Below are 16,631 nucleotides of genomic sequence, written 5' to 3' on the forward strand. Positions count from 1 at the left end.
ATATCCTTTGGTTGGTTGATGATGCATGGAGGGGATTGTAACCATGGCAATGAAATGATATACGATAGGATGAATGTAAAACTAATACTCTCCCATGTAAACTATCACATAATTCACAATAAAACATTTAAAAAAAAAAAAAAGAAGAAGAAGAGGCTGCGAGATGTCACTCACTGTGCCCAAGACAGTGTCACTGTGGCTGAAACTCTGGCAGTTGCCAGAACTCCACAGCCCCTTGCCCCATAGTCTGAGGGCCAGGGATCTCACCCTCTGCTCTGTCAAAAACATGGCTGGTCATGCAGAGGAGAAGGGGAAGAAGAGAAAACTACCATTTATCTGACTTCTGTGGTATAGCAGGAACCAAGCCTTATATTATCCTCCCAATGGCCCTATATAGGATGTATAATTGTTCCCATTTTATAGAGAAGGAGACAGTAAAGTCACCAGTCCATAACCCTAACTCTGACCCTAATCCTGATGCTAACCCTAGGTTAGAACCTAGCCCTTACTCTAACACTAACCCCAAACTAACCAGAATCCTAGCCCTAGTACTACCCTAGCCTTAACCTTAACTGCAATACTATCCTTAGTCCTAACCCTAGCCCTAGATCTAACCCTAACCCTAACCTTATAACTTAATCCTAGTCCTAGCCCTAGAGTCCTGGTATGGCGCTGTAGGATAAGCACTGGACTATAAGGTTGGTTTGAACTGGAAAGTCAACAGTTCAAACTTACCAGCTACTCCTCGGAAACCCTATACAGGGTTGCTATGAGTTGGAACCTATTTGACAGCATTTAGCAACAACCATAATCCTAAAGTTAACCATGGTTATTCCTAAACCTAACCTTGTTGTTGTTGTTAGGTGCCGTTGCGTCAATTCTGATTCATATCAACCCTACGCATAATAGAATAAACTACTTCTTCACAATTGTTAGACTTCAGCCCATTGCTGCTGCCACTGTGCCAATCTCTTTGGGGGGTCTCCTTAGTTTTCACTGATCTTCCCACTTTACCAAGTAGGATGTCCTTTTACAGGGACTGGTCCCTCCTGATAATATATCCGAAGTCTCACCATCCTGACTTCTAGGAGCATTCTGGTTGCACTCTTTCCTACACAGATTTATTTGTTTTTCTGGCAGCCCATGGTATTTTAAATATTCTTCTTCAACACCACAGCTCAAAGGCATCAATTCTTCTATGGTCTTAATCTTAACCTAACCCAACCCTAGCCCTAATCCAAGGAAACTTCGGGGTTTTTGCTGGGTTCTGACAGGAGATTTCATTTGGAATTGGAAACGCAATTCCCGTGATGAAAGTCTGAGCCCGGCTAGCTCAGGCAGAATGGGGCTCAGGGAAGGTCAGGAGTGCCCATGGTGTCGTAGCCACACCAAGAAGAAGCACTTTGTCTTGAGGCACCTACCCCTCATCCCATCAAGGGTTTGGACTGCTAGGGCTGGAACCATTTTGATTTAGAGTCCAAGTTTTGTCCACTGAGAGGCCATGACCACCTAGAACGGATGGAAGACAAAGACCCCACATATACTGGGGACCTGCACAGATTCATGGGTATTTGAGGATACATAAGCACTGGACCACAAGGTTGGATTGAACCACAAGGTTGACGGTTCAAACTCACCAGCCGCTCTCTGGAAACCCTACAAAGGGTTGCCATGAGTTAGAACTGACCCGATGGCACTTAACTATGACAACAGCACACACACACACGTACTGGTGGAGAGTTTCAGAGTGCAAGTTACTTCCAACACATAGATTAAGAGCTCTTGCTATAGAGATTGTTAATTTCCTTTGGCAGATGAGAAAATGGAATCCCAAGGGCAATGACTTTTTCCACAGCTTTCCCAGAGACTGAAAGGCTAGGCCAAAGGTGTTCTTTCCTAAGAAGTTGTTTAAGTCCCGGAGAGTCTGTCTGTGAGGGTGACACTCTAATCAAACCTCCCATGTGACTCAGACTGCTATAGGACACTGTGCACACATGCCAGGGGCCACGGTGGCATCTGGGAGCACCAAAGCTGATATGAAAGCGCAGTCTGGGGAAGAGCTGCCACCTGGGAGTGTGAAACGGACCCACTGTACACGCACACCGGCCATGAGTGGAGGGGATAGCTGAGCAACAGAGCCTAACTCTCAGATGGCCTGACGGGGCCAGAGAGGGTTCCCCAGAGTCCTCATTCCCAAGCACAATCAGGTGTCCACTGGCCCCGTGGGCTTGCTGCCCACCCCTAGGAGATGACTCCACCCAGGGACGCATAGAACCTCTTAACATCAAATCCCCACTGCACAGACAGGGAAGCTGAGGTGCAGAGATGGGCAGGAGCCAATCTCAAATCACACGGTGGGGCCAGGCACCTCGAGGTCTCCACCCACTAAATGGGAAATAGCCAACTTGCCCAAATTGAAGAATTCACCATGAAAACATAAAGCCCTTCAAGGGGATGGTGGTGGTGGTGGTGGCAGAAGTCAGGTGATAAAACATGCTTGGATCTAGAGGGAAATTCTGAGGTCCCTGACCAACACCCAGAATCAAAGCTAGCTATTGTGCTGGCTAGGTCCCTAATCCAGAATTCTCCATTAGAAACTAAGAGCTGGGCTTCAGCCCATCAGGCTATTCCCATGTGGTCAGAAAGACACACACACACACATTGAACAGACAGGAAGACTGAGGCTTAGCTAGGACTTGCTCAAAGCCACTGTGCACAAATCAGGGGCTAGGCTGGGGCGAGAGCCCGAGCCTGTGTCCTGGTTCTTCCCAAGAGTTCTTGCCCATCACTCCCCCCAACCCACCAGAGAGCATTCTTCATCAAGAAAACTACCCCACAGCCAGCTCCCTGGTGCCCACTTGTGTCACGCTTCACCACCACAAGGCCCCTCCCTGTCCTCCTCCCTCTTACCTCCCCCACCCCCTCACCCTCACCTGCCTCTGAAGGTGGGAAGAAGAGGATGTGAGAAGCAACCAGAGAAGCAGTGACCAGGTGCCCTCAGGGCCTGGCTCCCAGTAGCCCAGAGAAGGGAACAGGCCTGCAGCATTTCCCCTTTCCTGGGGGGTGGGGGTGGGGCCCAGGTCTGTCCCATAGTGGCTGCCTACAAGCTGCCCTTCCCTCAGGGAAAGTGCAGCCAGCAACAGACCCAAAACCAGAAATGCAAGTCAGCCTACCTCTGCCAACCCTACCCCAAACCCCCGCCAAACCAAACAAAGCCAGGAGGGGAAGTGCCACTCTGGCAGGGGTGCTGGCCCCAAAGGGCCCCGCCCCAGGCAGGAGGCTGAAGGGTTCTCAGAGGCCAGACAGTGTCACTTTTTAGCTGTGTAACTCTGGCCAAGACTCTCAACCTCTCAGAGTCTGGTTTCTCCTGTGGGCCTGAACTGGGCTATTGGTCAGGCCCTTCATAGTGCCTGGCTCAGGAGAAGCATTTGATAAACTGGGAGTCCTGGTGTGGCGCTGTGGGATAATGCATTGGACTGCAAGGTTGGCAGTTCAAACTCAGCAGCCTCTCCTCAGAAATCATATACAGGGTCACTATGAGTTAGAACCAACTCGATGGCACTCAACAACAACAACGGTTCAAACCCACCAGTCAGTCACTCCTCGGAAACCCTATGAATCAGAACCAACTTGATGGCACTTAACAACAACATCACCTGTTTAAAAGGAGCTATGGTTTTGGATGCTAACCAAAAGGTTAGCAGTTGGAACCCACCAACCACTCCACAGAAGAAAGATGTAGCAGTCCACGAGGATTTACAGTCTTGGAAACACCATGGAGCAGGTCTATCTGCCTTGTTGTTGTTCAGTGCGTTGAGTCAGTTCCGACTCATAGCAATCCTGTATAGGGTTTCCAAGGAGCGACTGATGAGTTTGAACCACCGACCTTGCAGTTCAAACCAACCTTAAGGTCGCGTGATTATCCAACAGTGCCACACAGGGTTGGAATCAGCTTGAGGGTAATGAGTGTTAGTGGTGGATTATTAGTTTAAGGAGCCCTGGTGTCGGAAATGATTAAGCCCATGGCTACTAACTAAAGATTGTCAGGCTGAATCCACTCAGTAGCTCCACAGAAGAAAGACCTGGCAACCTGCCGGCCTGCTTCTGTAGAGATCACAGCCAAGAAAACCCAAAGGGCACTTCTACTCTGTCACATGGGTCACCATGAGTGGGAATCAACAGGGCAGCATCTAACCAAAACATTATTAGTTTCGTCATATTTTAGAGATGGGGAAACCAAGACCCCAAAGGGTATGGGAATTATCTAAGAACATCCAAGAAATCAGAGGCTGATGCAGGATTAAAACTCATGTCTACTGACCAAAGGTCTCTCCCAGATCCCTCAAACCCTTACATGGAAGTGTTTTAGACTCTCTGGGGAATCTGAAGAAAGGGGTGTAGGCTGTGAGCACACACCTGGGCCCACCCCACACAAAGCAGATGCTCAACAAACATTGGTTCTTCCCTGTGCTCCCAGGCAGGCAGGTTTGGTCAGACCAGTGCTCAGGGGTGGGAATGGGGGCTCTGGAGAACCCTAAGGAAACCAGGGTGGAGAACAAGTACAGGAGAGAAACTGAGGCAGGAGAGGAGATGAAGAAGAGGACTATGCCACAGAATGGATGTCAGATGTGGGATTGTCCCATTTAGCAACAGCCCAGAGCGCCACTGTATAAAAACTGCTCTGGGCAGAGTGAGCAGGACACAGTAGAGGTGGACAGGAGACTGCATTCATTCATTCTCCAGCTGCTACATGAGGAACGGGGAACACAGTCCCTGCCCTTCCTCAGTTGAGCAGGGAAAAAGTAGGCCTTCAAACCCATTCATTCTTGTTCAACCCCCTGCTGAAATCTGCACTTCCACCCTAGATATACTGAATCCGAAATGACCTTTAGCCAAGATCCCCAGGTGATTTTTATGGATCCACGGGGTGATTCTCATTTGTTGCTGTTGTTTTGTTAATTACCATGTAATTCATATTTTTAAAACATCTTCTTATTGTGCTTTAGGTGAAAGCTTACATAGCAAATTCATTTTCCAATCAATAGTTCACGCACAAGTAGCTCTGTGTCATTGTTTCAGTCCCTCAATATGTCGGCACTCTCCTATCTCCTCCCTGGGGTCCCTGCTGCCATTCATCTGTTGCTCTGTCCCTCCCTGTCTTCTCAACTTTGGTTCTGGGCAATTGTCACCCTTTTGGTCTCATAGAGTTCATAGTTCTAAGGAGCACATTCTTCGCAGTTGTTAATGTTTGTTTCATGGTTCCATTGATTACTTGGCTGAAAGGTGGCTTCAAAGAGTGTCTTCAGTTTCAAGTTAAAAGACTGTCTCAGGGTAAGTCTCAGAGGTTCTTCTAGTCTCTTTCAGAGGAGTACGGTGTTTTTTATTTGTCTGTTTTTCTAACGTGAATCTTGTTCTAAATTTTTTACCGCTTCTAATCAGGACCTATTATGGTCTTGTTCAGAGTAGCAGGTAGTGGTAGCCAGGCACCAACTAGTTCATCTGGTCTCAGGTTAGAGGAGGCTCTGGGTCATGTGGGCCATTAGGCCTTTGGACTCATTGCTTCCCTGAGTCTTCCTTTTTCTTCATTCTCCTTTGCTCCAGGTGAGAAGGTATCAATTGTTTCTTGGATGGTTTTTAAGACCCCAGATTCTACTCACTAGGTGGAATCTAATCTTTATGAACTGTATTTTGCCCATTGATCTAGATGACCCCTGAGACTATGGTCCTTGGACTTTAAGTCCAGTGGTTCAGGCCTAATGTCTAAGTAGTTTCTATAACGGTGCCTCCTACTGCTCTATTATATACAGATATAAGAGAATCTGTGCAGCATTTACAAATATGTTTGTGGAATATTCACTACCATACCTATATATGTACATGGATCTATGAGGGTAAGTTAAAAAGTATTGATACAAAGTGACAGAAACTTTTATTTTTTTTAAAAAAAGGAAAACCTTCCCCAAAGAATTCTGAGCTCTTACTATTTGTACCACATCAAAATGGTAATTTGGGCATCTTTAAGAGGCTCAAATTATATTCCTTTTAAGTGTTCTTTGAATTTTAAGAACAAAAAGCAGTCTGATAGGGCTATAGGTGGATGGGGTAAGGTTTCCCAGTGAAGTTCTCATTGCTACCCTTGAAGAATGAGGAGGTATACTGTTGGAATGGAAAAATATTTCTTGGTACAAACTTCCCTGGACTTTGTCTTACCAACACAGTTTCCTTTTTTTTTTAACTTCTTTATAATAAGCCCTTGTGTTTGTCTTGTGTCCTTCAAGAAAATCTATCAAGTGCAAGACAGTCTCCCAAAATGATTCCCCAAAATAGTCACCACAACCTCCTGAATTGGTTTTTCTGCCTTGAATTTAACTGGTCCCACAGAGCCGCTCAGAAGCCACTGTTTTCGTTGATCTTTTGACATGTGTATTACAGAGAGGACTTGTCCGCTGCCATCTACTGATCACAGTGACATGTTTAAACACGTTTTGTTTGGAATAAACCCAAACTGGTTACAAATTGGGCCGCTAACCTCAAGGTTAGCAGTTCAAAACTACCAGCTATTCCGCAGGAGAAAAAGGAGGCTTTCTGCTCCTATAAAGATTTACAGCCTCAGAAACCCTGTGCAGGGTCGCTATGAGTCGGAACCAACTCCACGGTACTTAACAACAACAAAAAGTATGAACTAGAACCCTACCAGCAATACTTTTTAACTTACCCTCCTACTCCTGCATGACCCCCCCTTACCTATTTAGTGTATACAGTTACTTAAGTATCTACTCACAATTATTATTACTGTTGTTACAGGGCTACATATATTATAGCATTTACTATGTTGTTGTTGTTGTTGTGTGCTGTCGAGTCGGTTCCAACTCATAGTGATCCTGTACAGGGATTCCGAGGCTGTAAATCTTTATAGGATCAGAAAGCCTCATCTTTCTCCTGAAGAGTGACTGGTAGATTCAAACTGTTGATCTTGTGGTTAAGCAGCCCAGATTGTAATCCACTGAGCTACCAGGGCTCCTTAGCATTTACCATACTTGCTGTTTATTCTTGCATGCCTCTTAGTCTTCCTTTGCCTTGGTCACATTGTACTGACTTCCCCCATATTGTGCACTGTCTTTTCCTTCACCAGAATTAACTCTTGTCTGGTGTGGTGCTGTGGGTTAATGCACCAGATTGCAAAGCCATTGAACCACAAGGTCGGTGGTTCAATATCACCAGCTTCTCCTCGGAAACCCTATACAGGGTTGCTATGGGTTGGAACCAACTCAACGGCACTATCTAGCTGGACTTCAGATGTGGTGCTGTACGATCAGCACTGGACTGCGAACCATAAGGTCAGTAGTTCAAACATACCAGCTGCTCCTCTGAAACCATCTACAGGGTTGCTGTGGGTCGGAACCAACTCGACAGCACTTAACAGCAACAACAACATCTAGTTAGTTTATCTCCCTCCCTCACCTCTCTCTCCCTGGCGATTCTTAGGTATACTCTGGGGATCTTGTTAAAATATTGATTCTGATTCAGTATATCTGGGGTGGAAATGCAAATTCTCAGCAGGGGATAGAACCAGAATGAAATGGTTCAAAGCTCTGGAAACAATAGCGGTTAGACAGTTGCTCATAATGAGTGTGGTGAATGCACTGATAGAAGAAGTATAGGAAGCTGGGGGCACCCAGTTAGACAGTTGTTGCAACAAAAATCCAGCCAGGGCATCCCAGAGAGTCCTGGCTGCTCATCTGAGGTGTGGTCCAGAGCACTGGACGCTGCTGCCCTCCCTCCTGGTGGGTCTCGGTATCTCTCCCATTGATCACTTGTTTGGCTTGGCTGGACCAGAGTTAATTCTGTCCATGTCTTGCTTGCTAGGAGCACTCAGGAAATGAACCAGGCTCTCTAAATGGAGTCACTGTTTAGGATTTAATCAAATCCCCTCTCAAATCCAATCCAGAGCTTGGAACAGGCTGGGAAAGGGAGGTGGATATGACATCCAGAGTCTGCTCACACCAATTATGGTTCCTGGGCCTGAAATCGGCACCTGCTGTGGGGCTGGGGTGGTTGTGGGCTGCTGGAAGTGACTTGCCCAATGTCACATGGTAACTAAATGTGGAGCCAGGATTCAAACTCAGGTCTACTGACCTCAGAGTCAACCTGCAGCTCTCCAAAGAATTAATCACACCCATCGCAGATTCCAGACTCAGCATCTGCCCTCAACAACCACTTCCGGTCCTGGGGATGGAACACGTCGTATAGCTCCTGTCTGTCTCCTGGTAGCCCTTATACAGCTAGGAGTTTATAAAAAGAGGACCATCTGAAGACTTGGGCCAGAATCCCTGTGTCCTCGTGTGCTAGCTCTGTGATCCCAGGCCTGAGTTGCTCTGCTGTGAAGTGGAGACAATGCCTGTTTCAGGGAGCTAAGGGCACCAAGTCTGAGAAAGGACAAGAAAGTGCTCTGTGAACTCAACAACTATTTGAGAAAGGGGAAGGCTGCTACTCCTGCCCAGCATGTGACCTCCCGGCCTGACTTTGGAAATGGCATTGCTCCTTCAAGCCTGGCACTCCCTGAACGATCCCTGCCCAGCCGCCCAGCTTCCAGGCCTCTGGCTCAGTGCTGACTTTCAGGAACGCTCAGCTGCTCGGCCGGCCGGTTGACACATAGTTCCTCCCGTCAACCTCAGTCTAGCTCCTCTAGACTGGGTTTCTTGACCCCCAGAAGCCGGAGCCACCGCTGCAACCTATACTGCCTGTTCAGGGACCTTTCAGGACTGAGAGACTGAGGGCCATGGTTGCTCTCCTCTGACCCTGCCTCTGCCCACAACTCGATAGGTTTGCAAAGTCCAGGAGGGCTGAGATTGCACCTTACAGAGCTAAGAGCTCTTGATAGAAATCCCCGCTTTGTACTTACTATTGACCTTGGGCTTACCCTTTCAGTGGCTGAATCTCTTTAGCTATAACACGGGATGGACAACACCTCCCCCATGTTGTTGGAGTGAGTGCACAATGCTGGCATATGTAAAAAGCATGTCAACAGCAGCAGTAGTCACTGCAGTAGAGCTTGGCTCTCACATCCCCTCCCTGGGTTTCCTCCAACAACTCTGACGGCCCCTACGCACTGTGTCATGGGCCTCTTTCCATGTTCAACAAAATCTGTTTCCGGCCCCCTCCTGTCCTGCTCCACAATCACTATGTGGCCGAGGACAACTCCCAAGTCAACATTGCCAGCCCAGATCGCTCTCCTGAGTCTAGATCTTATAAGAAAGGACTCACAGTGTCCTCATGGAATAGTGCTGCACCCAAACACTGTCCTAGGCTCTGTTTGTACAACAGAGAGTCAGACAGACGCCATCTCTGTCATCATGGAGTTTACAGGTTAGTGGGGAAGGGCCAACATGAATCACACACATAAACATAAATACCAACTGTGACCCGTAACGATGAGGAGGTGCTAACGGAGAGGATGAAGGGAAGTATCTTGAGAATGACACTGATGGAAATCTGATGTCGGGGAGAGCAGGGAAGAGCTCACAAGGTGAGGATGCAGCAGACCGAAGACACCAAGGAGACAGGAAATGGCTTACACACTGGTGGAATGGAGAGAATACCTGTGTGATCAGATAGGAAGGGAGATGAAGAGACTACCCGACCTCCTTCTGGACTCCCCACAGGCACCCCCAACTCAACATACCCCAAACAGTATGTATTGTCTTCCTCCAAGTCCATTCCTCCTTTGGGGTTCTCTGTGTTAATGATGACATCATTACTAGCCACCCCAAGCAGAGAAAAAGGGTTCTCGCTTCCTTTTCCTTCACTACCACTCCTAATAGCCAGCCACCAATTTTTGATGATCATCCCTCAGAAAATCTCAAAGATCTTTTCACTTTCTCCATCCCCACTGCCACCACCTCCCCTCCAGACCAGCATCCTCCCTCCCTGGGATGATGATGACCTTCCAGGGGCGGTCCAGATGCCTCTACTCCATTTTCTGAACTATGACCAGAAAGGTCCTTTAAGTGCAAATCTGCCCTGGTCACTCCTTGAGATGGCTCCTCAGTGCTGTCTAAATAAAGTCCAAATACTCTAGCCCTGAAAGATGCTGAGCTATGCCTCTCCCTCTAGCCTTACCTCACACCACTCCCCATCTTAAGTGTTCAATGATGAACGAATGAACAAATGAGCAATCCAGTGAACTTCAAGGAGCTCAAGAGACCATCTAGACTCTTACAAATGTGGTCTGTGAATCACTAGCAACAGCAGCATTACCAGAGAGTTTGTGTGAAGGACAAGATCTTGGGCTCCAATTCATGTCTACTGGGTCAGATTCTACATTTCAGCACAATCTCAGGTGATTCATTTACTCACTAAATTTTGAAAAGCACTGATCTAGGCTACTGGATTTTCAGAGAAATGCACTTTAAAATAACCTGTGGAACATTTTTAAAAATACCTATGTCTGTGCCTAATCCCTACTGACCTACTGGATCTTTTTTTCCTAAGAGTAAGACCTGGTATCTTGACTGTCTTCTGGCTCCCCAGACAATTCTGGGGTCCAACACATACAGCTCCCTCTACAATGGAAAGCCAACTTGGAAGAGGTATGACCTCAGAAGTCCTCTTTGCTAGGATGAGGTGATGGAAGGGTGCTAGCATTAACTACCCATTTATGCTTTCTATATATAAAATGGAGTCCTGGTGTGGCACTGTGGGTTAATGCAAAGCCATGTGACCAGCAAGATCAGTGCTTCAAGCTCACCAGCTACTCCTTGGAGACCCTATACAGGGTTGCTATGGGTTGGAACTGACTCGATGGCACTTAACAACAACAACAATATATATATAAAACAGGAGTCCTGGTGTGGCACTGTAGGATAAGCACTGAACTGATAACACAAAGGTTAATGGTTCAAACCTAGTAACTACACCTCAGAAACCCTATACAAGGTGGCTATGAGTTGGAACCAACAGGACGGCACCAAAGTCTAACTGCAGAAGGAGATGGGGGGAAAGAGGAGGAATTTGACTTCAGACTAAAACTTCTCTGTCCCCAAGTACCCCACAGCTATTCACAGGTTCATTAGACGCACAGGAGGGCAATACCCAGTCTACTGAAAGCAAAACTGAGGCACAGAGGAGAGAAAATAGCACTTCTCAGTTAAGAAACTTTCAAGACAAAGCTAGCACTCAGACAAGTAGAATCCCTGCAGAGTGAGCTCAGAGGAGACCCGAAACCTTCCCTACTCCTGGCACTGTCTGTCACCTGGCTAAGCTCAGACCTGGCCTTTGGAGCTGGCTGCAGATTTCTTCACCACCACCCACATGCCCAGGGGACCAAAGCAGCTTCTCACGGTGGTCCTGGCCAAGCCCCTTCTCTCAGGGTCTCAGATTCCTCTGCCTCAATGGGGAAGGAGGACTTGCAGTCTGTACCACCACCCCATAGTTCCAAAGACTCTTGAGAACAGAGGTCTCCTCATTCTCTCCCCATCACAGTGGTAATTGATGCCACTGTCAGGAGGGGTCAGGACCCTTGGGGCTTTCCTCCCCACTCCTGGATGCTCTGCTCAGAAACCAGTTCACCTGGGGGCTCCAGCACTGCTCCCTTCCTCATGTCACCCTCGTCCTCTGCCTGCTCCAAGTGCCTCTGTGTGTGTGTGTGTGTGTGTGTGTGTACTTGCTGTCTCATTTCTCTATTATCTCCACCTCCTCAAATCCACTTCCTGCCCATCCCCCTGAATCCCAGTTAAATCTTCCCTTGGAGGCCCTGGCTGGAGGGCCTTTGGATCCCTAGCCACAACCTGACTGGCCCTGCTTTGGCACATCAGGTGCGTGTCCCTGGCTTACTCACCCCTCAGAGTTACTCAGCAAATGCATACAGAGCCCCAGCCATGTGCCAGGGCCTGTGCAAGGCTGACATGCTCCCTGAAGGCACTGAGTCTACTGGGAAGAGTCAGGTGAAGGGCCTATGTCAATTCTCCTCCCCGGCCCACCCCGCCCCCACCCACCCCCATCACCCCAGGAAAGTACAGCGCTAGTCAAGCACAGAGGCAGCCAGACAGACTGGTAAGGTTTATAGGAGTTGGTGACGGCAAAGCTGAGACCTCAAGGATTAATGGGGTTAGGGAGAGGAGTAAGTACTCCAAGTGAGGCCACAGACAGCATGGAACCTTCAAGGGAGTACAGGTGTTTCCATGGGACAGAGCTACAGAGGTGTTAAAGAATCTGGACTTTACCCTAAGAGTGATGTTTACCTTAGTGCTGTGGAGATAGGGAAGGTGGAACTAGAGATGGTGGGGAGAGAGAGAGAGTGATAAGAAAGATGGGAGGGGGGAGACAGTGATAGAGGACCATTAACTGAGCATCTACTATACACCAGGCCCATTGACAGGTGCTTTACGTATACTCTGTCACCTATGACAACTCTGTGAGGTCAGTATCATTGGTCTCATTTTTGCAGACAGTGAAACTGAAACACAGAAAGGGTAAGTAAGGGGCACAAGATCACAAAGTAAGTAAATGGGGGAGTCAGAATTGAAATTATGGTCTGCTGCTGCCCAAGCCCTGATCTTGCTACTATCCCACGATCTCCTTTCTTGTCTTCCTCACTCCCTTCCTTCCAAATGCTCCTACTGAGCATTTACCTGGGCCAGGCGCTGTGCTAGGCGTTAGAGATACAAGGACTAGCAACATTACATGCAACATCACTCTACAATTAGCTCAAATAGGTAGAGTTTACGGGGATGGGCAGTCGGAATCACCTGGTGGGGATAGCATAAGAGAGGGGTGAGTTGGGCTCCCCACCCCCTAATCTCTACCTATTTGAGCTAAGAGCAGGAGCTCTGTGTATGGTATTGCTCATTTGACCGTCCAGAAGCCCTGGTGGCACAATGGGTTAAGCATTGAGCTGCTCCATAGGCGGAAGATAAGGCTATCTGTTCCATAAAGATTTGTTGCTGTTGTTGTTGTTAGGTGCCATCGAGTCGGTTCTGACTTACAATGACTCCAACGAGCAACAGAACAAAGCACTGCCCAATCCTGTGCCATCCTCACATTCATTATGTTTGAGCCCATTATTGCCGCCATTGTGCCAGTACATCTCATTGTGATTACTTCTTCTTTGGCATTGATGCTTCACTTTATCAAACTTGATGCCCTTCTCCAAGGATTGGTCTTTCCTGACAACACGTCCAAAGTGCAAGAGACGAAGTGTCACCATCCTCACTTCTAAAGAGCAATCCAGCCGTACTTCTTCCAAAACAGATATGTTCATTCGTTTGGCAGTCCATGGAATTTTCAGTATCCTTCACCAACAACATCATAATTCAAATGCACGGATTCTCCTCCCATCTTCCTTATTCATTGTCCAGCTTTCACATACATCTGAGGCAACTGAAAATACCATGGTTTGAGTCAGGTGCACCTTAGTCCTCAAACTGCCATATTTAACACTTTAAAAAGGTCTTTGGCAGCAGCTTTGCCTAATGCAATATATTGTTTGATATCTTGACTGATGCTTCTATGAGTGTTAATTGTGGATCCAAGTAAAATGAAGTCTTTGACAATTTCATTGTCTCCACTTATCGTGATGTTATTTATTGAACCAGTTTCAAGGATTTTTGTTTTCTTTATGTTGGGGTGAAATCCACAGTGAAGGCTGTAATTTTTTATTTTCACCAGTTAAGTACTTCAAGTCCTCTTCACTTCCAGCAAGCAAGGTTGTGTCATCTGCATATTGCAGGTGTCTGTAATTGCAGAGTCTTCCTCCAATCCTGATGCCATGTTCTTCATCATATAATCCAGTTTCTCGGATTATTTGCTCAGTATAAAAAATGAATAAGTATGATGAAAGGATACAACCCTGACATACCCCTTTCCTGATTTTAAACCATTCAATATTCCCTTGTTCCGTTCGAACAACTGCCTCTTGATCTATGTACAGGTTCTGCATGAACACAATTAAGTGGTCTGGAATTCCCATTCTTCACAATGTTATCCATAGCTTGTCATGACCCACACAGTCAAATACCTTTTCTTTTCTTTTTTAAAATGCCTTTTCATGGTCTATAAAGCACAAGTAAATATCTTTCTTGTATTATCTGCTTTCAACCAAGATCCTTCTAACATCCATAATGATATCCCTTATCCCATGTCGTCTTCTAAATCCTGCTTGAACTTCTGGCACCTTGCAGATGATTAGTCTTGGAAGCCCCAAGAAAGACTTCTACTCATATAGGGTCACTATGAGTTAGAATCAACTCACCAGCAGAGGGTCAGTGGCTCTCCCAAATCAAATCCCTCCCGGAAATCACTTCACAGATAGGGAGAGTGGGTACTGTGTGGCTGCTCTATGATGGTCTACATTCGTTTGCTCAAACAAAAACAATTCTGCAATTCCAGGAAGATTCCCGAGATGGGGCACAAACAGCGCTGTGGTCACAAAACCACTTCCCAGCCATGTGATGTTGAGCCAGTCTCTGAGGCTCCATATTCTCAGATGACACATCCCTCTAAGGGCCGCTAGTGCCAGCACACAGTCATGCTCAACACGGGGCAAAGCTGTCCTCTCATCTTCCTCTCCACTGCTTGTGGGAGGAGGGAGGAGCAAGGGACCAATCCAGGGACCAACCCTGAAACCAAGGCTTGACTCTAAGGGAGCACTCAGAGAACACAGGGAACTTTATGAGTCAGGGGTGGAATTCACTATACCTTAACTTCCCTGAAGCCTGTTGATGATAAAGAACTGGGGTCTGAAGACAGACAAATCTGGGTTCAAACCCTGGCTCAGCCATCTCTTAGCTCAGTATCTTTGGGCAGACTGCCCCAATGCCCTCATGTGCAAAATGGAACAAATGCTGAGGACCTACATCACAGCATTGTTGGGAGGTAGTCCACGTAAAATGCTGAGTACAAGACATGGCATATAATAGGTGCTCTATAAACATTTGCAACTCCCATAGTTATTATTCTCATTATTGTCACTGACATCATCAATGGTTCTCCTGCATCCAGCTCTTGTAGGCATTAGACATGCTGTGACCTGTCACACAGCTGTAGGATGGGGTACTATTATCTGCATACTTTAAGGGAGGAAACTGGCACATTCCAAAGGTCCTGGAAAGTGGGGAGGTAGATGAAGCTTGTGCTCATCCTTCCCCTGGGCTGCACCAGTCTGGCTCACTGTGTGGTCAGAGCCAACTTACTGCACTCTCTGGGCCTCTCCTTCCCTCAAGAGGGATCTGTCCAACTCTGAATCTCAGCTAGTATGAAGGGTTCAAAGGTTCAAGGCATGACCAGGTTTCCTTGTGGGGACATCAAGGACAGGAGACGTAGAAAGACAGCTCTTTCCAGAGCTATCCTTGTCTTGCCTGCCTGCCCGAGTTCCTACATTCCCTCCTACTTCAGGACTGCAGTGCTGTGGGCACTGGAGGTGGGAGCAGCAGACAGAACATTCTTTCATTTGAGGGCACAAATGAACCTCTGGTCATGGGATTCAAGCTCAAGCCTGAGGCCAAAGTCACCCTGCAAGGCCCCTAGCTGGCTCCTGCCTCCACTGCGGATGGATGCCTCCTCAGACAGATGCTTTCTCCACTGAAGGGCACTGACGAAGGTGGGTTTAGCTGCACTTCCAGTCATCAGCCTGTCTTTCACCTTCCTGTTCCTGTCATTCTATTGTCACTCTTGGCACTGCACGTCTGACTATGTTCTTTTCCTTCCATCCTTTGGAGTTAAAGGCCCAGCTCCTTACCCTGAGTGTTCTGTCCCTGACAACCTCTCCACCACACCATTCTCTCCTTTGTTACCCCCAGACAGCCTGAGCTATTTACTTGTAGCTCCCCAATTACACTCTACTTCCAAGCACCTCTAAGCCTATGCTTACTCTGTACTTCCTATTTAGAACAGTTTCTTCTCCTCTGTCCATCTGGAGAACCTCTACTTGTCCTTCAAACTTAACTCACCCACATCCCACAGCCTCTTAATTTCAGACAAAGGCAACATTGCACTTGAATGGGATGTCATTGTTGCTAAGTGCCATCAAGTTGGTGCCCACCCTTAGTGACCCTATAAAGGGTTTTTGAAGAGAGACTGGTGAGCTTGCACCACCAACCTTGAGGTTCAAATTGACTTTGCAGTCCAGTGCATTAGCCCACAGCACCACACCAGGATTCTATAATGGGATAAGGATGGTCTTTCTGATCAACGGTGCTGCATCACTTAGCTATCCACCTAGGAAAAAGGAGTCTCAACCTCTACATCATCCCATGCATAAAAGTCAATTCCAAGTAAATTTGAGATTGACATATGCAACATTAAACAATAAAGCTTCTAGAAGCTCTAACATAGGAAAATATATCCATAATCTTGTAAAAGACCTAGAAACAGGACTCAAAAAGCACTCTCCATAAAGAAAAAGATTGACAACTTGGACTTCACTAAAATCAAGAACAGCTATTTTTCAAAACAAAACCTTAAAAAGAGTAAAAAGGCAAGCCACAGAGTGGAAGGAAACATCTATAATGCATATATATCCAGCAATGAACACATTTCCAGAGTATTATTTAAACTCCTACAAATCAATAAGAAATAGGCAACCCGATAGAAAAATAGGGAAAAGAATTGAGCAGGCACTTCACAAGAGAATACCC

At 47.0% G+C, this 16,631-nt stretch overlaps 1 protein-coding gene across 2 annotated transcripts in view; it reads right to left on the reverse strand.

The window, feature by feature from the left end:
- RGS3 (regulator of G-protein signaling 3) overlaps nucleotides 1-16,631 on the reverse strand; it is a 168,929-nt gene that overhangs the window by 16,198 nt on the left and 136,100 nt on the right. The window lies entirely within an intron of this gene.

This window comes from Chrysochloris asiatica, unplaced genomic scaffold, assembly GCF_000296735.1.
Source record: "Chrysochloris asiatica unplaced genomic scaffold, ChrAsi1.0 scaffold00081, whole genome shotgun sequence".
Classification (NCBI taxonomy): domain Eukaryota; kingdom Metazoa; phylum Chordata; class Mammalia; order Afrosoricida; family Chrysochloridae; genus Chrysochloris; species Chrysochloris asiatica.